We start from the raw sequence: 25,914 nt of genomic DNA, 5'->3' as shown, positions 1-25,914 counted from the left end.
CCACCTTACTTCTTCCTCTCCCTTACTACTTCATCTTCATCTGGGGCAGCACGGTAGCATTGTGGATAGCACAATTGCTTCACAGCTCCAGGGTCCCAGGTTCGATTCCGGCTTGGGTCACTGTCTGTGTGGAGTCTGCGCATCCTCCCCATGTGTGCGTGGGTTTCCTCCTGGTGCTCCGGTTTCCTCCCACAGTCCAAAGATGTGCAGGTTAGGTGGATTGGCCATGATAAATTGCCCTTAGTGTCCAAAATTGCCCTTAGTGTTGGGTGGGGTTACTGGGTTATGGGGATAGGGTGGAGGTGTTGACCTTGGGGAGGGTGCTCTTTCCAAGAGCCGGTGCAGACTCGATGGGCCGAATGGCCTCCTTCTGCACTGTAAATTCTATGATAATCTTCCCTTACTCTTGCCTCCCCCCTTACTCCTTCCCCCTCCAAATCCCCTCCCTTACACCTACCTCCCCACTTGCATTCGTCTCCCTTGTTACCCTTTCTCCCCCGAAACCTTTCCCCAACAAGTTTCCTCCCCACTCAGTTTCACCCTCCTGACACCTTCATGCCCCCTCCCAGCCTCACCCCCATGACTCCTCCATACCCCCCAGCTTCACCCCCCCCCATCTTTACCAGCCCCTCCCCCAAACCTTCCTCTCCCACGCACACCTTCCTCCCCCCCCCCTACCTTTGCCCCATGTTTACCAACGCTTGGAGATGACCACGATTGTCTGAAGCAGGTTGGATACCGGTGAAGCCAAAACTGCTTTGTGGAGCAATCCCACTTTCCAAGAACTGCTTCGCAATGGTGCAAAATGCATGAAGATCCACACACCATGCAATGCATTATGTGTTTCTCCAGGGTCCGGTAGCTCCTTCTGCACCATCTTCTCCTCAGGGGTCCTTGATGTGGGCAAAGCGCTAAAGGTAAATCCCGACTTTTACATGCCACATTGGTCCAGAAATGTTCGGGACTGGTGCATTTTCCCACTGGCATAACAGAGAACTGGGCGCGGGGGGAGACGCTTCTCATTGGGCCTTCGTTTGTTTCTCATTAGCAGGATCCAAATCGGTTTCACGCTGGCCACTAGTGGAATACCTGATCGACCATGGTGACACCATCGGAAGATCCTGCTGTAAATTCATGCTGGCATGAAATTGATTTTTGCGCCTCCCACTAAATTCTCCCCCTCAAGCCTTTGACCCTACCAGCAGGGGCATGGGAGAATTCCACCCAGTGTGGCCAGTGCTTTGTGTAATTTGCTGAGACTTGCATTCTACTGCCTTGGCTGTATATTCCATTCTCTTTCCTTTCTTGATTGCTTCATGACATTTCCAATCCATTAAAAATGACAAGGCTACAAGTCCTTGACTAAGTCTTCCTCTGCCTTTTCAATGCCTTTCATTGTATAATTACTGCGACTAATAAAATTTACTGCATATGAGTAGCAAAATCTCAACAAAATCGGTGCATTAAAATTCATGTCTCCTCATGGACATAATGCTTCCACTCTTAAAATTGACAGGCAATATGTCAAAGACAGTTGATACTCTGATTGATAGCAGTACATTATTACTCAATACATTGAAAGCAATTCTGTCCTTTTTAGCACAATGTGCCTACAATTGAGCAGCAATGATGTAATTATTAGCTGGACAGCTGAACATTATTTGACTCAAAGCGACTTTGAAGTTTGCTTTTCTTTCCACTGAGCTGTCAGTTTAATTATTTTTGATGCCAACTTGTGGTGAAGGGCTGAGCGAGATCTGTCAGCCCAAATGATACAATCTCGCAGGACAAAATAGAGCGACATTCTGAATGGTAATATATCACAAAATAACTGATTGTGGATTGTGCGTAATCGAATTTCAACGACAAAAAATATTGGACTCCCTCCTCCTGGAATAAGGTTCAAAACAGGCACGCCTGCAGCCTGGAGGCCGGGTTTCAAATCTTGGGAAGAACATTCCATTCTTGACAAACTGGTGTCCAGTGTTCAATTTTGAAGAAAAAGTCGACCATGGAAAAGGCTGACAACAATCTCCTGCACACTATTAATAATTTAAAGGAAAATGCAGAGTTGCCTAGTAGGACAGGTTAATTTTTTAAAAGAATACTGTATAAAGAAGGGTAGCTTGGCTTGAAACTTTATTACGGCATCTGTCAGTTGGCAGAGAATCTTCACAAGATACCTAAAAACAATTTGTAGAAAGACATCGATTAACAGATAGAAGGTTCTAGGGAAGTGTCTTCAGTCCATTTCTCTTCAAAATTACTAAATTCAACTCATCTGATCTATCAATCATGGTTTGAGCTCTAATTTTGTTTTAATTTTAGTTTTATGTTGCTTAATTCAAACTTTCCTGGGTCAAATACCTGTACAAATGATCAGGCATTGACTATAATACAGTAAAACATGACCTGTGGCAGGAGCAATCTTCTTCAGTTCACTGCTCGAAAGCAGTGCTACAATCACCACAGGCAGGGCAAGGAGGCAGTTCCTGAGTCCACCCCAACCAGAACAGCGATCAAATTCCATGCTCTTGGCTCCAAGCCACTCTTGACTCAACACAAACTGGCTTGTGATGCATGATCAATTGCATAAAGACTAAAGTTGGGTACAACTGTGGCTTTATTACAGTCAGATGTGTGGCCTCCTGCTGCAGCTGGCGAAATGGCAGGGCACTGGAGGTCATGCATATTTATACAGTTCTCCCTGGGTGGAGCCAGCCGGCAGAAGCTACCGGCAAACCTGTAGTGCAGGTCCTACCTTACATCTCCTTTTACAGTGGATCACCACATTCACCCCCTGTTAAAAATGAGTCCGGCGGGGGTGACGTGAATATATACAATTAGTGCAATTCCGTACAGTGGTAGGGAAAGAAAAGTCCATGTTGACGGTCCGGAGTCCGTCAAAGGTTCAGCCGGTCTGGTGCTTTGGTGCTTCGTTGGGAGCGGCGTAATGGTGGCGGCGAAGTCGGTGCTGGCGGTGGTGGAGGTGGCAGCGATGGCGGTGCTGATGCTGGCCAGTCATCGGGGAACTCCGGGAGCATGCAGAAGTCCTCTTCGTCCTCTTGTGCAGAAAAGGGGAGGGGGAGGGAGTAGTCTGGTGGGGTCAATATTAGCGGCGCGGTGGGAGGTGGGGGGGGGGGGGTGTTTGGTTGGAACATGACGGTGCCAGGTCCCTGAGTGAGACAGTATCTTGGCGGCCATCGGGGAACTCAACGTAGGCATATTGAGGGTTGGCGTGGAGCAGGCGAACCCTGTCCACCAAGGGGTCTGCCTTGTGGAGTCGGACATGCCTACGGAGAAGGACCGATCCTGGACCAGCGACCCAAGTCGGGAGCGACACCCCGGATGTGGACTTCCTGGGGAAGGTGAAAATACGTTCATGGGGTGTGTTATTAGTGGCGGTGCACAATAGTGACCGGATGGAGTGTAGAGCGTCAGGGAGGACCTCCTGACAGCGAGAGGCTGGGAGGTTCCTGGACCGTAGGGCCAGCTGGACGGCCCTCCAAACCGTCCCATTCTCCCGTTCTACTTGCCCGTTTCCCCGGGGGTTGTAGCTGGTCGTCCTGCTGGAGGCTATACCCCTGCTGAGCAGGAACTGACGCAGCTCAACGCTCATGAATGAGGATCCCCTGTCACTGTGGAAACCGAACAGGGCGAAGATGGTGCTGAGGGCCTTGATGACGGTGGCAGACGTCATATCGGGGCATGGGATGGCGAAGGGGAATCTGGAGTACTCCTCGACCACACTGGGAATGTACGTGTTACAGTGGTGGAGGGGAGGGGCCCTTTGAAATCCACACTGAGGCGTTCAAAGGGGTGGGAAGCCTTCACCAGGCGCGCATGGTCCGGCCAGTAGAAGTGCGGCTTGCACTCCGCACAGACCTGGCAGTCCCTGGTGACTGTCCTTACTTCCTCGACGGAGTAGGGCAGATTGCGAACTTTGACCAGATGGTGCAATCGAGTGACCCCTGGGTGACAAAGGCTGTCATGTAGGGCCCGGAGTTGGTCCACTTGTGCGCTGGCACATGTACCTCGGGAGAGGGCGTCTGGGGGCTCGTTGAGTTTACCGGGGCGATACAAGATCTCGTAATTATAGGTGGAGAGTTCGATTCTCCACTGCAAGATTTTATCATTTTTGATCTTGCCCCGCTGTGTGTTATTGAACATGAAGGCTACCGAACGTTGGTCCGTAAGGAGAGTGAACCTCTTACCGGCCAGGTAATGCCTCCAATACCACACAACGTCAACGATAGCTTGGGCCTCCTTTTCGACGGATGAGTGTTGAATTTCAGAGGCATGAAGGGTGTGGGAAAAGAATGCCACGGGTCTGCCTGCCTGGTTTAGAGTGGCGGCAAGGGCGACGTCTGAAGCGTCGCTTTCTACTTGGAAAGGCAGTGACTCATCCACTGCGCGCAACCCGGCCTTGGCGATGTCTGCTCTGATGCGGACGAAAGTGTGTTGTGCCTCGGCCGCGAGGGGGAATTGGGTGGACTGGATGAGTGAGCGGGCCTTGTCCGCATAGTTTGGGACCCACTGAGTGTAGTAGGAAAAGAACCCCAGGCAGCGTTTGAGGGCCTTGGGGCAATGGGGGAGGGGAAGTTCCATGAGGGGGCGCATGCGGTCGGGATCGGGCCCGAGAAGTCCGTTTCGGACTATATAGCCGAGAATGGCTAAACGGGTCGTGCTGAACACACACTTCTCTTTGTTATAGGTCAGGTTGAGAAGAGTGGCAGTGCGGAGGAATTTATCGAGGTTGGCATCGTGGTCCTGCTGGTCATGGCCGCCGATGGTGATATTATTTAAGTACGGAAAGGTGGCCCGCAAACCGTACTGGTCGACCATTCGGTCCATCTCTCTTTGGAAGACCGAGACCCCATTTGTGACACCGAAAGGGACCCTAAGGAAGTGGTAGAGGCGACCGTCCGCCTCGAAGGCAGTGTATGGCCGGTCCGGCTTCCGGATGGGGAGCTGGTAGTAGACGGGTTTCAGGTCAATTGTTGAGAAGGCCCGGTACTGTGCAATCTGATTGACCATATCAGAGATGCGTGGGAGGGGGTACGCGTCGAGCTGCATGTACCAATTGATGGTCTGGCTGTAGTCCACGACCATCCTATGTTTCTCCCCAGTAACCACTACCACTTGGGCTCTCCAGGGGCTGTTGCTGGCCTCGATAATACCCTCCTTAAGCAGCCGCTGGACTTCGGACCTGATGAAGGTCTTGTCCTGGGTGCTGTACCGTCTGCTCCTAGTGGCAACGGGCTTGCAATCTGCAGTTAGATTGGCAAAAAGGGAGGGGGGATCAACCTTGAGGGTCGCGAGGCCGCAAACGGTAAGGGGGGGTAAGGGCCTGCCGAATTTGAGGGTGAGGCACTGGAGGTTGCCCTGGAAGTTCAGGCCCAACAGGAGTGCAGCGCAGATATTAGGAAGGACATTGAGGCGGAAGTTACTAAATTCTACGCCCTGGACCGTGAGGGTGACTGCACAAAAGCCTTGGATTGGGACGGAGTGGGATCCGGAGGCTAGGGAGATCCCTTGATTGGCAGGGTTGACCGCGAGGGAGCAGCGCCTTACTGTATCTGGGTGAACGAAGCTTTCGGTGCTCCCGGAGTCCAGCAGGCACGAGGTCGCGTGGCCGTTGATTTTAACCGTCGTCGACGCGGTGGCCAGGTTGTGCGGGCGAGATTGGTCCAGCGTCATCGAAGCGAGCTGCGGGTAGCTATCGGATGCTTAGGGTGGCGAGCATGTGCGGTTCCGATGTTGGGATGTCCGGCGACCCTGTGGGGAACAAGATGGTGGCGCCCATGGTTTGCGCACATTGCGGGGTCGGGACAAGGTGGCGACCCCCATGGTGTGCACATTGCGGGGTCGGGACAAGGTGGCGGCACCCATTGGTCGCACATGGACCCGGGAGGAGAAGATGGCAGCTCCCATTGTGCGTCTGGCGTGAGGGAGGGGGCGATAGCGGGCGCAATCACAGCGACTGCGCGGGCCTGGCACACAGCCGCGAAGTGGCCCTTTTTACTGAAGGCTTTACAAACTGCAGTGCGGGCCGGACAGTATTGGCGGGGATGCTTCTGCTGACCTCAGAAGTAGCAGCGGGGACCCCCGGGGTGCGCAGATCGGCGTGCGGCGCAGGCGTATTGGGAAGGCAGGGCCCCGGCTGAAGAGGTCGTCGGCGGGGTCCAGGAGGGGTAAGAAGGGGTAGAAGGGTGGGCAGCGCGGCGGAAGGGGTACGATTGTACGTTACGGGATGCGACCGTCATGGAGAGCGCCAAGGTTTTCGTCTCCGCCAGTTCGAGCGTGGACCCTTCAAGCAATCGTTCTCGTATGCGGTCCTGCGCAATCCCCGTCACGAAGGCATCGCGTATGAGGAGATTTGTGTGTTCGGCGGCCGTGACGGCCTGACAGTCACAGTCCCGGATGAGTGCAATTAGGGCCTGCCGGAAGTCTTCGATGGACTCACCAGTTAGTTGCGAGCGGGTGGCAAGTACATGCCTGGCGAAGAGCGTGTTCGCCTTCTGCGATTAGTGTTCTTTGAGGAGTTCCATTGTTTTTGTGTAAGTCGTGGCGTCTTGGATCAACGGGAACACGCTGGAGCTCAGTCTGGAGTACAGGACGTTTATCTTCTGAGCCTCCGTTGGCACGGGGTCCGCGCGTTGACGTATGCCTCGAAACATGCTAGCCAGTGAGTAAAGTCTTTCCTGGCGTCGGGCGAGTGAGGATCCAGCTGCAGGCGATCGGGCTTAATTCGGATATCCATTCTGTGGAAAATCTGACTGTAATAAATTGATGCACGATCAATTGCACAAAGACTAAAGTTGGGTACAACTGTGGCTTTATTACAGTCAGATGTGTGGCCTCCTGCTGCAGCTGGCGAAATGGCAGGGCACTGGAGGTCATGCATATTTATACAGTTCTCCCTGGGCAAAACCAGCCGGCAGGAGCTACCGGGCGAACCTGTAGTGCAGGTCCTACCTTACATCTCCTATTACAGTGGATCACCACAGCTTGACCTAAACTGACCACGGCCTGAACTGCCTGACCTAAAATCTAGCAAGATCTCAAATGCAGCATGGCCTGGGTCCCGAGGTTGTTGGTTTTGAGACACTGAGGGCGCAATCTACCTGCCCGAATCAGCCCGAACAGAAGTGCGTCGCGGTCGGTCAATGGCAGGAGAGGCCTCTAGTGGGCTTACTGATAGACAGTACGCCTCGCGAAATCTACCCAGATCTGTCCCGATCAGGTTTACCCACTTAGGTGGACTGATCAGGATCTATCGGGCACCCGCCATCTACCGGCCTCCCCAGGAAGACCCCAGGTGGGTGCAGTTTACTGCTGGTCCACACGAATATGGGGGGGGGGGAGCGTGGTCCTGGGCCATCAGAGCAGGTCCCTGAGTGGTCAGGGTGGGAGCCCTCCACTTTGAAACTCCCCAAGGCCCCAAAAAATGACTAAGAGCGCGATTTAACCAAATGGGAACCATGTCCCATAGCGAGCATGTTTAGCCGCGTGTTTCCTGGCATTCGCAGCACCAGGAAAAACAACGCTATCAAACGGCACTCGCGTTAGATACGGGGCCTCAGCAGGGAATGCACGGCCGAGGCTGCACATAGCCTGTTTTGTGCACTGAGGAGCTACGCCCTCTGGTCACTGAAACGTCCCCGCTGCTGGTTCCCAGCTTTTGGGTGTTCAGATATTGGCTGCTGCGTCCATGGTGTTGCTTCCTGCAGTGCTCAGGCACAGTGTCAAGGCATCACAGTCTGATTGGGATGCAACGCAATAACCCCCACATGCTACAGGTCACGTCTACCCATGGGGAACCTCTGGGAGTTGTTCAGTGCTCACTTTACCATGATTGCCAATTCCAGATTAGTAATTGCCTTTAGCCACACGGCCAGAAGCCTCCACAGTCAGTGGGAGTTATGGGTGGTCACTGGGACAGGCAGGAAAAGGCTGGGGTCGTCCCTGTAACGAGTACACATGACCCAGCGTGTGGCCTGACGGACCCGCTGGCGCTGAGACCCCCAATGCCCAGGGGCGACCCCCACCCTCACTGATGATGCCCCCCCCCCCCCCCGACCGAGGCTGCTGCCCATAGGGGTTTCCCCACGGCCGCCCCCCAGCCCCTCCCTCCCCCACTGGAGCATGGGGGCAGCAACCCCAGTGAGCCCCGACTCATTGCTTGGCAGCGAAGATGGCCACTCACCCCCTCGGATCCCTGCAGCAGCCATTCCACCTGTGGTGATATGCATCACTGTAAATACACAAGGGGTTAATGTAAATACACTAAGACTAAGTAAACACTAGAGGGAGCACCAGAGACGTCATGACATGCAGACATACAGCTAATGAACACACAGAATAGGACACGACCAATGGGCAATCAAGACACCCAGAGGTGACACTACTACAAGGGGGCAACCCATAAAGAAGGACAAGACACACATGCTCTTCCTCTTTCCACAGGCGACACTCAGAGAGAAGGACAGGGGCAGATCGGAAGCATCACACCCACCACATGGCTGAGAGCAGACTGGTTAGTTAGACTGAGTTACTATAGCAAGATTAGCAGGAGAGTCGAACTCAAGTAGGAGAATTGTTAACTGTTCAATAAATGGTTAAACCTGTCTCCAAGTTTGAACCTTCCTTTGTCAGAGCATACATCAAGGAAGCAGCTTATGCTACATGAAGAAGCATAACACAACACCACCAGCTTCACATTTTTAAAATGTGTACTAATCGGCCCCTGCATGACCACTTGCTGGAGAGGCAGTTAGATCATGGGAGGCCATTAGGTTGGGGGTTGTTCCTGTTAATTGAATGGAGATTGGCCTTAAGTGTTGATCTCGGAAGCTAAACAGAATCAGGCCTGGTTAGTACTTGGATGGGAGACCGCCAGGGAATACCAGGTGCAGTAGGCTATGGGCGGCGCGGTAGCACAGTGGTTAGCACTGTTGCTTCACAGCTCCAGGGTCCCAGATTTGATTCCCGACTTGGTCACTGTCTGTATGGAATCTGCACGTTCTCCCCGTTTCTGTGTGGTTTCGTCCGGGTGCTCCGGTTTCCTCTCACACGTCCCGAAAGACGCGCTGTTAAGTGAATTGGACATTCTGAATTCTCTCTCTGTGTACCCGAACAGGCGCCTGAGAGTGGCGACTAGGGGATTTTAACAGTAACTTCATTGCAGTGTTAATGTAAGCCTACTTGTGACACTAATAAAGATTATTTTTTTTTAAATTCTTGGTTTATCACGTTGCCATGATGGGATTCATATTTCGCCAATGGGAGTGGACTGGATAGATCACAAACCAATCGGGGCACTGTGCGGTTCTCGGTTTTGGCCTCTCCTGTGATCTAACAGCCCGGTTGTGCTCTCATTCAAGCGAAACACGGCCATTAACTTGCTCCCAGAGAAACAATGTTAGACCATGCCCTAAATCAGTACCGAGTAATTTTGAAATAAGCACATCTATTGGGACGTGTGTGAGGAAACCGGAGCACCCGGAGGAAACCCTTGCAGACACTGAGAGAACGTGCAGACTCCGCACAGTGACCCAAGCGGGAATCGAACCTGGGACCCTGGGAACCTGTGAAGTAACAGTGCTAACCACTGTGCTAACGTGCCCCCTGGGTAAAGACGGAATTGAGATTTTCTTTAACAACACCTTAGGGAAATAGTACATTAATTGTCTGGGTTCATATGTGGAAAATGGGTGGGTGAGGTACTGGACAGCTGCTGACACCAGTGGTGCTGCACCTTAACTGAATTCAAAAGAGGGAGAGGGAAATATTGCCCTTTATTTGTTGCTGTAGTAGCAAAGTAGGTGTAACACTGTATATCTTTTAATATTCAACATTTGGTCATCACATTTATTTCCCATCCCTCATTGCCCTGAGATCATGGTGGTATTGCCCCCACTTCTTGAACCACTGCAGTAGTTTGATACACCACCTATGGATTAAAGTGAAGTTGCCATAGTCCCAGGTGACCATAGGCTGCTTTCCCATTTGAGGAGAGAGCTGACCGGTGGTGATTTAACCTGAGAATCACCACACCACAGGCGAGGGACAAAGTTGGGAATAACCTCAACTAATACGGGAATTGAACCAACGTTGTTGGCCGTTCTCCGCATCACAAACCAAGGGCGTCATTCTCCGACCCCCCGCCGGGTCGGAGAATGGCCGTTGGCCGCCGTGAATCCCGCCCCCGCCAAAGTCTCCGGTACCGGAGATTGGGCGGGGGCGGGAATTGGGCCGTGCCGGTTGGCGGGCCCCCCCACTCAATCCTCCGGCCCGAATGGGCCGAAGTCCCGCCAAGAAATTGCCTGTCCCGCCGGCGTAAATTAAAGTAGGTATTTACCGGCGGGACAAGGCGGCGTGGGCGGGCTCCGGGGTCCTGGGGGTGGGCGCGGGGCGATCTGACCCCGGGGATGCCCCCACGGTGGCCTGGCCCGCGATCGGGGCCCACCGATCCGCGGGTGGGCCTGTGCCGTGGGGGCACTCTTTCCCTTCCGCCTCCGCAACGGCCTCCACCATGGCGGAGGCGGAAGTGACTCTCCCCACTGCGCATGCGCGGGAAACTGTCAGCGACGCTGACGCTCCCGCGCATGCGCCGCCCGGAGATGTCATTTCCGCGCCAGCTGGCGGGGCAACAAATGCCATTTCCGCCAGCTGGCGGGGCAGAAATCCCTCCGGCGTCGGCCTAGCCCCTCAATGTTGGGGCTTGGCCCCCAAAGATGCGGAGCATTCCGCACCTTTGGGGCGGCGCGATGCCCGTCTGATTGGCGCCGTTTTAGGCGCCAGTCGGCGGACATCGCGCCGTTGGGGGAGAATTTCGCCCCTGATGTCCAAAAAAACTGAGCTAAACCGGCCCCCTGTGGATTACAAGCCCAATAACATAGCCACTGTATTACAATAAACTTTTAGTTGACAAATCCACGCAGCAATATCCCAAATCATCAGTCTCTGAGAGTATTTGCAGTAATACTTTAAAGTCGTTGCTGCCCCAGGAGAGCCTCATATTTCTGAGCTCATCCCCTGACAGTGATAAGGATCTGGCCAATTGGGACATTCTTTTGGAAGTATCCAGTTAATATATATTTATTTCGGATTCAATTACTGCATGTTGAACCATCCACTAACTTACACCAGGTTTTATTCAACCTTGGACTTTTTCGAATGGGTATTTGTTGATGTTAAAGCTACAGGGTATTTCACAGTCAAAAAGGTCAGTTTAGTCTATTTTGTTGCCCAAAGTCAGAGTTTAAAATACATACATCAAACATCTGCCAAGAGTAATAGCCACAAAAAATACAACAAAGGGTAAGTGTCAGGCAGGCGAGTGTGGGGTGATGGGTAGCACAGCTTGGCATCTTTTCAGCTGTTGGACTCAAGTGTTTCCATTGAGTTTAACTTACAGATGACAGAAGGGAAATTTCACTTCCCCGCCCCAGTTCCTACGATGAGGCTGGAGCTGAATTGGCTCTTCAGTTTTTCCTGACACCTTACATAGTTCTTAAAGAATTTACGCGTTTCTTATAAACAAGGGCGTTAAAAATAGGGCTGCAGGCAGTGCAAAGAAGCCAGTGAAAGCTTATTTCCCATTTTACAGCTACACTGGGAATTAAGCGTGAATTCAAAGGAACTACTGCTGGCTGTTCACAAAGCAATCACAATGAAGTTAAAGCAAAATTGCAGCACGTAATCTCGGTAAAACATTTTCATTTTTAATATGTAAACATAACACAAACTTGCTGTCCAACCTATAGCTTGCTGTTATGGGACCCAGAAAGCACAAGAGTCTTTTAATAAACCAAAATGAAGGAACATAAGAACATAAGGAATAAGAACAGTTAACCCGACGGCCCATTGAGCCTGCTCTGCTATTCAATACGATCATGGCTGATCTTTGGCTTCAATTCCACTTCTGGGACCAGTCCCTATGGGCGCGATTCTCCAGTCTCATTGCGCTCCCGCTCAAGCGTAACGAGGCCGGTGAATAGCGGCAGAGGCCAAAAACAAGATCCGCTCCAAGCGCCAAACAGTTTGCGATGCAACCGGCCCGCTCCCGCAGGGAAATCAGGATCTCGCCGTAGAGTGGCGAGAAACCAATTATCACCACTTAAGACCCATTTTCATGCAACTAACGAGAGCCACCACCCCATATCCAACGGTCTCCTGTCATTCCTCGGCCTCACCAGCAAGTGCTCAAACTGATGCGGATTAGTGCTCCTTTTGAAAAATGTGAACCTGGCGGAAGGGCTTCTGTGGGGAGCCGAGGAGGTGAGTAGCCTTCTTTGCTCACAGGCCAAGAGCCCGAGGGTGCTGGGCTAGCCACCCCAGTACTCGACAGGGTGTGGGGGACCCGCCGCTGTCACTGACTCCGTGATGCCTTGGACACCTTCACTCATTGGTGCCGACGTCATGCACCAAGCTCGCCACTGCGGTCAGCATCCTATCAGTGTTGGCCTCGGTACCACTCATTGCCGGCGCCATCTCCTGCGCACGTAGCCTCTGGGACTTCTCTATTCAGCTATGGATCTGCTGAAGTGACACTGAAATCTCCCTCTGAATGTCCCAGCCGCACCCTAACATCTCCATCAGCTCTGGGTAACCCTGTACCAGAGACTCAGCATCAGGCTGGGACCCAGTTGGGTCTTGGGATCCAGCAGACCTCTAACTGCTGTCTCACCTGGGAGTTCCTGCCTCCATGTGATGTACATCATCAGCAGTGTGGTGTTCAGCAAGTTGTGCCCCAGAGGCCTGACCACAAACATATCCCACCAAGGTGCGTGTATCTGCGCTGGTGGAGGATGAGGATGACAGATGTTGCGCGACCATGGTGGCATCCACCGAGGTGGTATCCTCAGAGGCAGGAGAGGGTCCACCTAGGATGGGCCGGCACCTTCGGCAGGAGGACCTGCAGGAAAGTGATCAGTGGGAGAGATGGGCCAGTCAGTAAGGCAAGCAGTACTCACATTTGACAGGTCGTCCAGGTGGAGCCCGGTTGTTCCTCACCTCTGTGGCATCCGCCAGCCTCCACGTGGGTGACTGATCTGTCCTCTGTCACCCCAGTCACCTCCAGGGCTTGCTCCTTGAAAGGGGTGAGGATTCTCAAGTCTGGCACCCCACTGCCAGTCTTGGCCCTCTTCCACCGATTGTGGGTGAGCTTTTCCTGAGGAGACACAGAGGGGGCATCGTTAGCCACACACGTGGTTCAGTGGTGGGAGAGGGGGATGAAGGCGGGGTTGGGGGAAGGGGGCGAGAGGGCTGGGGTCACTTGGAGAGCTCGAGGATGGATGCTCTCTTGGGGACGGGTGGGGGGGGGGGGGGTTTGGTGTCTACTCACTCGTGCTGCCCGGTGTAGGTCGTTGACCTTCTTCCTGCACTGCTGGGCAGTCCTGGTCACACTTCTGGAACTAACAACCATTGCCACCTCATCCCAGGCAGCACTGGCTGCCTTGTGGCTCATTCTCCAGGACCCCCAGGGGAACAGGGCATCCCTCCTGGCCTCTACCATGCCCAGGAGCCTCCGCAGGTCAGCTCCCCGAATCTTGGGGCTGGTCTCCTCAGTGCCATTGTTGCGAGCTGGCTGGGGTTGGCTGAGAAAGTGCTGCTTAAGTACTGCTCGACCTTGTTAGTGGGGGGCTGGCGAATGCGGTCCCGGCCAATCGACTGGTGAGGCATTATTTGCGGCGAGATGCCCGTGGGGCCTCGTTAAATGGACCAATTAATGTTGAATTGCGTTGCTGGTTTCACTGGACCGAGCGCCGGGAAACATACGGTAATTCCCTCTCGCTTGGTAATTTTTCCGGAGAATCGGGCCCTATATCTGTTAATTTCCTGCGAGACAATAAAAGTCTCTAGGCGGGATTTAACAAAATAGGAACAAAGTCCCATAGCGAACATGTTTAGCCTCGTGTTTCCCAGCGCTCACCCCGGTTAGATACGGGACCTCAGCAGGGCACACACAGTCAAGGCTGCACATAGCCACATTTTGTGCATTGAGGAGCTCCGCTCGCCGGTGCTCCTCAGTGTAACAAGAGATCAGGACACCATTTTTAGATGATATCCTGATCTCTGGAACCCGCAAAGCAATCCCCAACCTCCCCACAACGGTGTAGGGCACCCCCAGACTAATCACCACCGTGCCAAAAATACCAGCTTGGCAATGTCAACCTCACACCCTGGCAGTCCCCTGCCAGCTGGCAGTGCTACCTGGGCACCATGGCAGTACCAGGCTGGACCCAGGTGACACTGTCAGGATACCAGGCTGGCACCACCCTGCCCGAAAGGCATGCAGCTGGGGGCCTCTGATCCCCTGGGAAATCCCCACAAGTACCATTCCATCTGGTCCCCATTTGTGGAGACCCATCCTAAACGGCACTCACCCAAGGTCTTTGAAGTGAAGGGGATAGATCCCCACGCCTCAGGTACCTCGGGAAACTGCACATTAAAGTGAGACTAGCTGTCTCGCTCTAATATGCAGATTTGCCTAAAAGTGGGCGGGATTGACAGCGCAACATTTTGCGAGGTCACATTAGATCTCGTGAGGTGTTGCGAGCTGGGTAGATCCCGGGAGCGGGGTCTCCCGGCTTCTATCGGCCACTCTGTGTCACGGCATGCTGTGCAGTGTGGCCATTCGATCACCCCTTCTGTTTCAGCCTTAAATATATCAATGACGAAGCATCCACAAGCCACTGGGTCGAGAATTCCAAAGATTCACAATTCTTTTAGAGTGAAGAAATATTTCCTCAACTCAGTCCTCAACATTAACTCCTTATTCTGAGACTGTGCCGTGTGTTCTAGACTCCCCAGCCAGTGACAACCTCTCCTGTCAAGCCCCTTCAGAGCACCTTTGTTCCTTCTAAACCCCAGAGAATATAGGCCTAATATATTCAGCCTCTCATTATAGGCCAACCCTCTCACCCGAGACCAATCAAGTGAACATTGGCAGTACAGTGCAAGTTTATTCTTCGTTAAATATGGGGCTGCACTCTACATGCAACCGTCAAGTATATTTTTTGTGGGGAAGGAGGGCCACATAATATAGGGTAAGTGCCCACCCCACTACCTTAACACCCACTATAAGCTCACCTCCATAACATAGAGGGTGGGTGGATGCCGAAATCAGCAACCCATCTGCCATATTTACATAGGCAATCAAGAGTCAATTAATTGGGAGTTTAGCTCAGTTAGCTGGACAGATGTTTGTGATGCAGAGCAAGGTCAGCAGTGTGAGTTCAATTCCCGTACAGGCTGAGGTTATTCATGAAGGCTGCACCTTCTCAACCTTGCCCCTCAGGTTAATCCACCACCAGTCAGCTCTCCCCCTCAAAGGGGAGCTTATGTTCATCTGGGACGATGGCAACTTTACCGTTAGGCTTATTACCAAGATATGACCCTGATATTACGCTTCGTATGCAAGAAAACCTTTGGCCTGGGGAATGGGCAAATAACTTCTTCAAAGGGCAGGAAAGAAGGTGGGGGAATTCTATCTTCAGGGACTGTTCGGTGTGATTCACTAATATAGAAACCCCCTGTCTTCCTACCTGCCTGCCACAACCAACAAACTCCACCCCCCAACCTGTCCTAACCCACCCTGGCCAAGTCAGTGGAGTTACCTGTTTCCGGAGTTTCTTCTTGTTTCCTGTTGCAGCACCCATTAATGGGCTCTTGGCACTGTCAGGACTGCTGGAAGTTCTGATCAATTTGATTGTTTGGCAGCCCCTGAGGATGAAACCTCCTCACCAGAGAGGACATGACGTCCCACTCGGCTTTTGTTTAGGTTGTCCATAATACATCAAAAGGTTGTTTGCTGTGGGTGCAAGCCTGCAAGCTTTCATCTCCGCAACAACAAACCACACCACTGTAATATTCAACCCATGGTGATCCAAACTGCGCACTGTACTCCAGGTATGGCTTCACTAAAGCTCTATATAACAGTGATGGACCAGAGGTGAGGGAACTGATTTCAGTTGTAGTGCTCTTCTGAAATGAGCAGTGGAAGCCAAAGATACTCAAGTTGGAATGATAACTAGAAGGTGGTTGAATTGTCATTGGCAGCTTCAGTGCACCAGCAGCAGAGAGTGGCACTCGCAACAGTATGGGCATTCTTATTGCTGTTGAAATTGAGAATTTGCATGATGTGAACTTGGGGGTATCATCGAATCCCTGCAGTGCAGAAGAAGGCTATTCGGCCCATTCGGGTCTGCACCTGCTCCCACCCTAGCCTTGCAATCCCTTAACCCCACTTAACCTGTACACCCCTGGACACTAAGGGACAATTTACCATGGCAAATCCACCTAACCTGCATATCTTTGGACTGTGGGAGGAAACCGGAGCACCCGGAGGAAATGCAGATACGGGGAAAAAGTTTAAACTCCACACAATCACCCAAGGACGGAATTGAACCTGGGTCCCTGGCACTGTGAGGCAGCAGTGCTAACCACTGTGCCACCCTATTGTCCCCTATTGCACTACTACGCCACTAGGAATGTTAATTTCAGACACAGTATCAGTGTGGTTTTCCTGCTACTTTGGTTTTTCCGTTGCAAATCAATTCAAATTCAGAAAGGAAGATTAAACTGAAGGGCATCTATTACCACAGTTAAATGTACTTGAAGTTACAGAATAATGAGTAATGTGATCTAGACTTCCCACAGTTATTCATTAACAGTTAACAGGTACACAATCCATTTCCTATAACCATACTTATGAACAGTGGAGTATTTTACTTCTTCCCTGCTCTTTCCTCCTTCGTTATTTGAATTCTGTGCCCTTGCTTTCTCTCAACCCATTTCTTGTGGGTCTTTCCTGGGGATCTTTTTGATCAAAAGCTGAAAACAGGTCCTAAATGGCTGCTGTAATAATCCGGTATCTCTTTTTGGAAGAATGGGTTTAGCACATAACATACTATTTGAGCTGATTATTATTCTGATTTAAATGTGTCAACAGGCACAAAAACTGACAACAGTTTATCTTTGAAGAACAGATAGGTGCAATTGTCTTGGAGCTGTACATATAGTCTGCACTCAGCTGCTTCCAGTGAAGGTATAGAGTGTGCTGGCAAGGGGAAAAACCAATGTAGAAGGAGGTGCCTGGGATTTGGACAAAAGGGCACTCGGGTTCTTTGGTGCGACCTGGAAGTTCTGATGGAGGAGGTACAAAGTAGTGTCCTGGGCCCAACCATCTACAGCTGCTTCATCAATAACCTTCCTTCCAACATAAGGTCGCTGATGATTGTACAATGTTCACCACCATTATAGAATCATAAAATCACTACAGTGCAAAAGGAGGTCATTTGGCCCATCGAGTCTGCACCGACCCTTTGAACAACCACGCTGTCTAGGCCCAATCCCCTGTCCTATTCCTGCATCCCAACTCTAAAGGGCAACTTAGCGTGGCCAATCCACCTAACCTGCACATCTTTGGACTGTGGGAGGAAACCAGAGCACCCGGAGGAAACCCATGCGGACACAGGGAGAATATGCAAACTCCACACAGACAGTTACCTGAGGTCGGAATCGAACCCGGGTCCCTGATGCTATGAGGCAACAGTGCTAACCACTGTGCCACCGTGACTCCTCAGATACTGAAACAGTCCATGGCCAAGTCCAGCAAGACCCAGACGATATCCAGGCTTGGGCTGACATGTGGCAAGTATCATTCGCACCACGTAAGTGCCAGGAAGTGACCATCTCTAACAAGAGAGGATCTAACCACCTCACCTCGATATTCGCAGAACTGAACACTATCAGAATCCTGGGAGTTACCATTGACCAGAAACTGAACTGGACCATCCATATAAATACTGTGGCTCCAAGAGCAGGTCAGAGGCTAGGAACTCTGTGGCGAGTGACTCACTCCTGAGTGCCATCTACAAGGCACAAGTCAGGAGTGTGATGAAATACTCTCCACTTGTCTGGGCGAGCGCAGCTCCAACAACACTCAAGAAGATTGACACCATCCAGGACAAAGCAGCCTGCTTGATTGATATTCCATCCACATTCACTCCCTCCACCACCAACGCACAGTGGCAGCAATGTGTATCATCTACAAGATGCACTGCAGAAACTCACCTAGGTTACTTAGGCAGCACCTTCCAAACCCATGACAGTTACATAATGCAAAGGCAGCACATACATGTGAGCACCACCAGGACATGGTTCTATGCTGCAGGAAGTTGATTGACTTGACATAAGTGGTCAAGCTAAGATTCCATCTCACAAACAACCATCTCAATAATGACACCAGATCATCACCAGCATCATAACCTCAACACACTTCATGCTCCACTTAACTGTACAGTGACATTCACATACGTATTGGGTCTTTACAGGCTTTACTTAAACCTCAGACACGTTTCAAAGCTTTTCAACCATGTGAGGCATCATACATATACAATTACTCCTCTCAATACATTCATTCACAATCGTGAGTCTTTATTTTCCAACACATGATGGCCTGTAACAGGCAACAGCAAGACCTGACCGTTGAAGGTTAACCCCATTCACATGATATTACTCCCTTATGCAAGGCAGTGCTCATATATTATTTTATAAGAATTTTATATTGGTTGAAATGGTAGGGATTTAAAATGGAGGTTGTTTTGGTAAGTACCAAGTGGCAAATCAGACACAAAGTCAGGCAAGGATGCTGTCCACAAATATGTTGATCAAGAAAATAATCTCTTTTGATAGGTCCGTCAGCAAGTTTAAAATGCTAATGACTGGAATGTTTTGGCAGAAGGAAATTTAATTTCTCTCTACTGGTTGTTTTTAGAACAAATCGGTTGACTATGATGAAGAAGGTTCCAGTTCCAAGTCATTATTCCATTGGCTGTCAGGATGTAAGAATTGTCGCCATTGTCATGTACATCAAAATAAATGGTTTAACATCCAGGAAGCTCAGTAGGGTACATGACATATTTCTGATCGATTCCCACATTCCAATTTTTAAAATTTTAAAAATGAAAAGGTACACAATAATTTCTTGTGGGTTAGAGCCAGTTCTCTCAAGTAAGTATTGTGCAGTTTACTTTTAACCTGTTTTGTTTTGCCTTTGTATATCATTTTATTTGTAAATCATGGTTCAGCCTGTGTAAAATACCATTTTTCCTCAATTTTATGGAAGACAGGAGATGTGGGAGGTACTTCATGTATTCTCAAATTTACTGTTTAATTGCTGTGTTAGTCCTGGAGTGTGCAAATCCAAATTTGGCTAAAAGTATGCTGCTGGTTTGGTCATGATGGTAACTGGCACCCATCTGGGCGCGAAAATTCATTTGAAAAGTGTTAGAAACAACAATGTAACAGTATAACTGGCACCCACCTGGGCGCCGCGATTCTCCGATATTGAGGCCAAGTGTTCGCGCCGTCGTGAACACCGCCGTGTTTCACGACGGCGCGATCAGGGCCCGGGCACGACCTATTCAGGCCGCCACAAGGGGCCAGCACGGCGCTGGAGTGGTTCACGCCGCTCCAGCCTCCTTACGCCGCGCCAACCCGCGCATGCGCAGTTGGGTCGCGCCATCCTGCGCATGCGTGGGGAACTTCTTACGCACGCCGGCCCCGACCCAACATGGGGTCGGTGTTCAGGGGCCGGCCGCGGCGGAAAATAGGCTGGGGGGGGGGGGGGTGAAGAGGCCGGCCCACCGATCTGTGGGCCCCGATCGCGGGTCAGACCCCTTCGGAGGCCCCCCCCGGTGAAGGAGCCCCACCTCCCTCCCCCCCACAGGCCGCTCCCCGACCGTTCCCGCAGAGTTCCCGCCGGCAGCGACTAGGGGTGAACGGCGCCGGCGGGACTCTGTCGTGTCGGAGCGGCCGCTCGGCCGAAGAATCGGAGGCCCTGCCGATTCCAGCGGCCGGGGCCGCACGAAACGCGCCGGCTCAAATGGCGCCGATTCCCCGCACCTCGGAGAATCGCGCGCAGTCGTCGGGGCATCGTGGCGCGGTTGCGGCGATTCTCTGGCCCGGCGCGGGGCTCGGAGGATCGCGCCCAGAGTGTTACAAACTACAATTTTATTTCTCTGGGAAAGCAGCAGAGCCACAACAGTAACTGGGACAATAATTTGTTTTGATATGATTTATGCTATTGCATGAAATGAATTATGTTTCACTAAACACATTCAGATGACATGATGACCAATTATCTCAGTTCCAGGACATCACTGCAGATGTTCCTCAGTGTCCTAGGCCCAACCATATTCAGCTGCTTCAGCAACGACCTTCCTTCTAACATAAGGTCAGAAGTGGGGATGTTCACTGATCATTGCACAGTGTCCAGTACCATTCGCAATTCTTTTACTGAAGCAGTTCATGTCCAAATGTAACGAGATCTGGTCAGCTTTCAGGCTTGGGTTGATAAGTGGAAAGTAGTATTTGGGACACAAAAGTGCTATCTCCAACAGGAGAGAACCCTCTCCTTTTGTCATCCAACGATATTACTATCGCTGAAACTCCCATGAACATCCTGGGGACTTACTATTGGCCAGATATGTAATTGGACTAGTCCAGTGTGGGTACAAGAGCAGATTTGAGGCTGGGAATTCAGGAGCGTGTATCTCACCTCCTGACTCCCCAAAACCTTTCCAACTTTTACAAGGCACAAGTCAGGAGTGTGATGAGTGTCCCCGCATGCCTGGAATGAGTGCAATTTCAACTACACTCAAGAGGTTCAACACCAACCACAACAAAATATCCTGCTTGATTGGTACCCCATCCACCACCTCAAACATTTACTCCCTCTGCCACAGTCAAACAGGGGCAGCCGTGTGCACTAGCTACATGATGACCTGCAGCAATTTGCGTCCTTCAAAAGCACCTTCAAAATCCTTGATCTCTACCACCTCGATGAACAGGGACTGCAAATGTGTGGAAAACCAACAACTACAAACTCCTCTCCAAGCCACACACCATCCTGACTTGGAACTACATCACTGTTCCTTCACTGTTGCTGAGTCAAAATCCTAGAAGTTCTTCCCTCATAGCACCATGGGCATACCTACTGCAGTGGTTCAAGAAGTTGGCTCACCACCACTTTCTTAAGGGCAATTGACTATTCACAAGGAATGCCAGGCTTGTCAGCAATGCTCACATCCCATGAATAAATAAAATGTTCCAATCAATCTTTATATACAGGCATTTATTGGCACTTCATACCTTATTCACACCAGCTAATCAATGGTATTCATTCAAAAACAAATAAATATCAGCTTCTTTAAAATCTATATTTTAAAAGTGAGTTCAATTGTACATTCCTCAAGGTGAGCAATGGAAACCTGATGAGTGAATGAAACATTTTTCAATTTATCAATGTTAGAATGAGCTGGTGAAGAGAGGTTCCTTCACTACAAAGAACAAAGAACAAAGAAAAGTACAGCACAGGAACAGGCCCTTCGGCCCTCCAAGCCCATGCTGACCATACTGCCCGACTAAACTAAAATCTTAAAGAACAAAGAAAAGTACAGCACAGGAACAGGCCCTTCGGCCCTCCAAGCCCATGCTGACCATACTGCCCGACTAAACTAAAATCTTAAAGAACAAAGAAAAGTACAGCACAGGAACAGGCCCTGAATTACAGTAGTATAGCCTCACCTCAACTTCCTATCAATCATTCCCAAACATCTCAATTTCACTTCAGAGAACAATTTGCTCAGACAACTTATTTCATGCTAAGTACTAACTAAGTATAGATAGCAGTAACTTTGAAATTTAAAAAAATATATATATTTAAATTTTTTTTTTAAAATTTTAATTAATTGACGCAATGTCAGTTAGAGGGGTGCAGTGCTCTGACTGTGAGATGTGGCAGCTCCGGGAGGCTTCCAGCGTCCCGGATGGCTTCATCTGCAGAAAGTGCACCCAACTGGAGCTCCTCACAGACCGCATGGTTCGGTTGGAGCAGCAATTGGATGCACTTAGGAGCATGCAGGTGGTGGAAACCGTCATAGATCGCAGTTATGTAAATGTGGTCACACCCAAGGTGCAGGCAGAGAAATGGGCGACCACCAGAAAGGGCAGGCAGTCAGTGCAGGAATCCCCTGTGGTTGTCCCCCTCTCGAACAGGTATACCCCTTTGGATACTGTCGGGGGGGATAGCCTATCAGGGGAAAACAGCACCAGCCAGAGCAGTGGCACCACGGCTGGCTCTGATGTTCAGAAGGGAGGGTCAAAGCGCAGAAGAGCAATAGTAATAGGGGACTCTATAGTCAGGGGCACAGATAGGCGCTTCTGTGGACGCGAAAGAGACTCCAGGATGGTATGTTGCCTCCCTGGTGCCAGGGTCCAGGATGTCTCCGAACGGGTAGAGGGCATCCTGAAGGGGGAGGGCAAACAGGCAGAGGTCATTGTACATATTGGTACTAACGACATAGGCAGGAAGGGGCATGAGGTCCTGCAGCAGGAGTTCAGGGAGCTAGGCAGAAAGTTAAAAGACAGGACCTCTAGGGTTGTAATCTCGGGATGACTCCCTGTGCCACGTGCCAGTGAGGCTAGAAATAGGAAGATAGAGCAGCTAAACACGTGGCTAAACAGCTGGTGTAGGAGGGAGGGTTTCCGTTATCTGGACCACTGGGAGCTCTTCCGGGGCAGGTGTGACCTATATAAGGACGGCTTGCATCTAAACCGGAGAGGCATAAATATCCTGGCCGCGATGTTTGCTAGTGTCACACGGGAGGGTTTAAACTAGTATGGCAGGGGGGTGGGCACGGGAGCAATAGGTCAGAAGGTGAGAGCATTGAGGGAGAACGAGGGAATAGGAACAGTGGGGCTCTGAGGCAGAGCAGACAGGGAGAAGTTGCTGAACATAGCGGGTCTGGTGGCCTGAAGTGCATATGTTTTAATGCAAGAAGTATTACGGGTAAGGCAGATGAACTTAGAGCTTGGATTAGTACTTGGAACTATGATGTTGTTGCCATTACAGAGACCTGGTTGAGGGAAGGGCAGGATTGGCAGCTAAACGTTCCAGGATTTAGATGTTTCAGGCGGGATAGAGGGGGATGTAAAAGGGGTGGCGGAGTTGCGCTACTGGTTAGGGAGAATATCACAGCTGTACTGCGGGAGGACACCTCAGAGGGCAGTGAGGCTAAATGGGTAGAGATCAGGAATAAGAGGGGTGCAGTCACAATGTTGGGGGTTTACTACAGGCCTCCCAACAGCCAGCGGGAGATAGAGGAGCAGATAGGTAGACAGATTTTGGAAAAGAGTAAAAACAACAGGGTTGTGGTGATGGGAGACTTCAACTTCCTCAATATTGAGTGGGATTCACTTAGGGCCAGGGTCTTAGACGGGGCGGAGTTTGTAAGGAGCATCCAGGAGGGCTTCTTAAAACAATATGTGGACAGTCCAACTAGGGAAGGGGCGGTACTGGACCTGGTATTGGGGAATGAGCCCGGCCAGGTGGTAGATGTTTCAGTAGGGGAGCATTTCGGTAACAGTGACCACAATTCAGTAAGTTTTAAAGTACTGGTGGACAAGGATAAGAGTGGTCCTAGGATGAATGTGCTAAATTGGGGGAAGGCTAATTATAACAATATTAGGCGGGAACTGAAGAACATAGATTGGGGACGGATGTTTGAGGGCAAATCAACATCTGACATGTGGGAGGCTTTCAAGTGTCAGTTGAAAGGAATTCAGGACCGGCATGTTCCTGTGAGGAAGAAGGATAAATACGGCAATTTTCAGGAACCTTGGATAACGAGAGATTTGTAGGCCTCGTCAAAAAGAAAAAGGAGGCATTTGTCAGGGCTAAAAGGCTGGGAACAGACGAAGCCTGCGTGGAATATAAGGAAAGTAGGAAGGAACTTAAGCAAGGAGTCAGGAGGGCTAGAAGGGGTCACGAAAAGTAATTGGCAAATAGGGTTAAGGAAAATCCCAAGGCTTATTACACGTACATAAAAAGCAAGAGGGTAGCCAGGGAAAGGGTTGGCCCACTGAAGGATAGGCAAGGGAATCTATGCGTGGAGCCAGAGGAAATGGGCGAGGTACTAAATGAATACATTGCATCAGTATTCACCAAAGAGAAGAAATTGGTAGATGTTGAGTCTGGAGAAGGGTGTGTAGATAGCCTGGGTCACATTGAGATCCAAAAAGACGAGGTGTTGGGTGTCTTAAAAAATATTAAGGTAGATAAGTCCCCAGGGCCTGATGGGATCTACCCCAGAATACTGAAGGAGGCTGGAGAGGAAATTGCTGAGGCCTTGACAGAAATCTTTGGATTCTCACTGTTTTCAGGGGATGTCCCGGAGGACTGTGGAATAGCCAATGTTGTTCCTCTGTTTCAGAAGGGTAGCAAGGTTAATCCAGGGAACTACAGGCCGGTGAGCCTTACTTCAGTGGTAGGGAAATTACTGGAGAGAATTCTTCGAGACAGGATCTACTCCCATTTGGAAGCAAATGGACGTATTAGTGAGAGGCAGCCTGGTTTTGTGAAGGGGAGGTTGTGTCTCACTAACTTGATAGAGTTTTTCGAGGAGGTCACTAAGATGATGGCTGCAGGTAGGGCAGTGGATGTTGTCTATATGGACTTCAGTAAGGCCTTTGACAAGGTCCCTCATGGTAGACGAGTATCAAAGGTGAAGTCACACGGGATCAGAGGGGAGCTGGCATGTGGATACAGAACTGGCTAGGTCAGAGAAGGCAGAGAGTAGCAATGGAAGGATGCTTTTCTAATTGGAGGGCTGTGACCAGTGGTGTTCCACAGGGATCAGTGCTGGGACCTTTGCTCTTTGTAGTATATATAAATGATTTGGAGGAAAATGTAACTGGTCTGATTAGTAAGTTTGCAGACGACACAAAGGTTGGTGGAATTGCGGATAGCGATGAGGACTGTCAGAGGATACAGCAGGATTTAGATTGTTTGGAGACTTGGGCAGAGGGATGGCAGATGGAGTTTAATCCGGACAAATGTGAGGTAATGCATTTTGGAAGGTCTAATGCAGGTAGGGAATATACAGTGAATGGTAGAACCCTCAAGAGTATTGAAAGTCAAAGAGATCTAGGAGTACAGGTCCACAGGTCATTGAAAGGGGCAACACAGGTGGAGAAGGTAGTCAAGAAAGCATACGGCATGCTTGCCTTCATTGGCCGGGGCATTGAGTATAAGAATTGGCAAGTCATGTTGCAGCTGTATAGAACCTTAGTTAGGCCACACTTGGAGTATAGTGTTCAATTCTGGTCGCCACACTACCAGAAGGATGTGGAGGCTTTAGAGAGGGTGCAGAAGAGATTTACCAGAATGTTGCCTGGTATGGAAGGCATTAGCTATGAGGAGCGGTTGAATAAACTCGGTTTGTTCTCACTGGAACGAAGGAGGTTGAGGGGAGACTTGATAGAGGTCTACAAAATTATGAGGGGCATAGACAGAGTGGATAGTCAGAGGCTTTTCCCCAGGGTAGAGGGGTCAATTACTAGGGGGCATAGGTTTAAGGTGAGAGGGGCAAGGTTTAGAGTAGATGTACGAGGCACGTTTTTTACGCAGAGGGTAGTGGGTGCCTGGAACTCGCTACCGGAGGAGGTGGTGGAAGCAGGGACGATAGTGACATTTAAGGGGCATCTTGACAAATACATGAATAGGATGGGAATAGAGGGATACGGACCCAGGAAGTGTAGAAGATTGTAGTTTAGTCGGGCAGCATGGTCGGCACGGGCTTGGAGGGCCGAAGGGCCTGTTCCTGTGCTGTACATTTCTTTTTTCTTTGTACTGAGTTGACGGCAGCCTTTTGGATGAGTGTTGATTCATGAACGAATTGACGCTGAATTTTATCTGAGATCCCATCCTAAGTACATGAGCTAGATTCAGATCCAAATTCGAGAAACTTAGAGAGATTTTACCCATGGAGCCATTAGGGATATAATTTATTTCGCCGGTCTATGTACCATTCAGGGGTTGGACATTGCTAGGTGTCTCAA

At 50.5% G+C, this 25,914-nt stretch overlaps 1 protein-coding gene across 2 annotated transcripts in view; it reads right to left on the bottom strand.

Moving 5' to 3' along the window:
- Window positions 1–689: 689 nt before the first annotated feature.
- Window positions 690–25,914, bottom strand: part of LOC140428050 (galactosylgalactosylxylosylprotein 3-beta-glucuronosyltransferase 1-like) — a 185,179-nt gene continuing 159,954 nt past the window's right edge. Inside the window, exons 6-7 of one of the 2 annotated variants that reach the window (XR_011948686.1) lie at window positions 8,210–8,257; window positions 690–2,183 (exon numbers count right to left, since the gene is read on the bottom strand). The gene's annotated coding sequence lies outside the window, so the exon portion shown is untranslated. The remainder of the gene's footprint in view (window positions 2,184–8,209; window positions 8,258–25,914) is intronic. The other variant, XM_072514049.1, reaches the window with a different exon arrangement.

This window comes from Scyliorhinus torazame, chromosome 8 (genome assembly GCF_047496885.1).
Source record: "Scyliorhinus torazame isolate Kashiwa2021f chromosome 8, sScyTor2.1, whole genome shotgun sequence".
NCBI classification, from domain to species: domain Eukaryota; kingdom Metazoa; phylum Chordata; class Chondrichthyes; order Carcharhiniformes; family Scyliorhinidae; genus Scyliorhinus; species Scyliorhinus torazame.
This window is presented reverse-complemented; position numbering and strand designations above follow the sequence as displayed.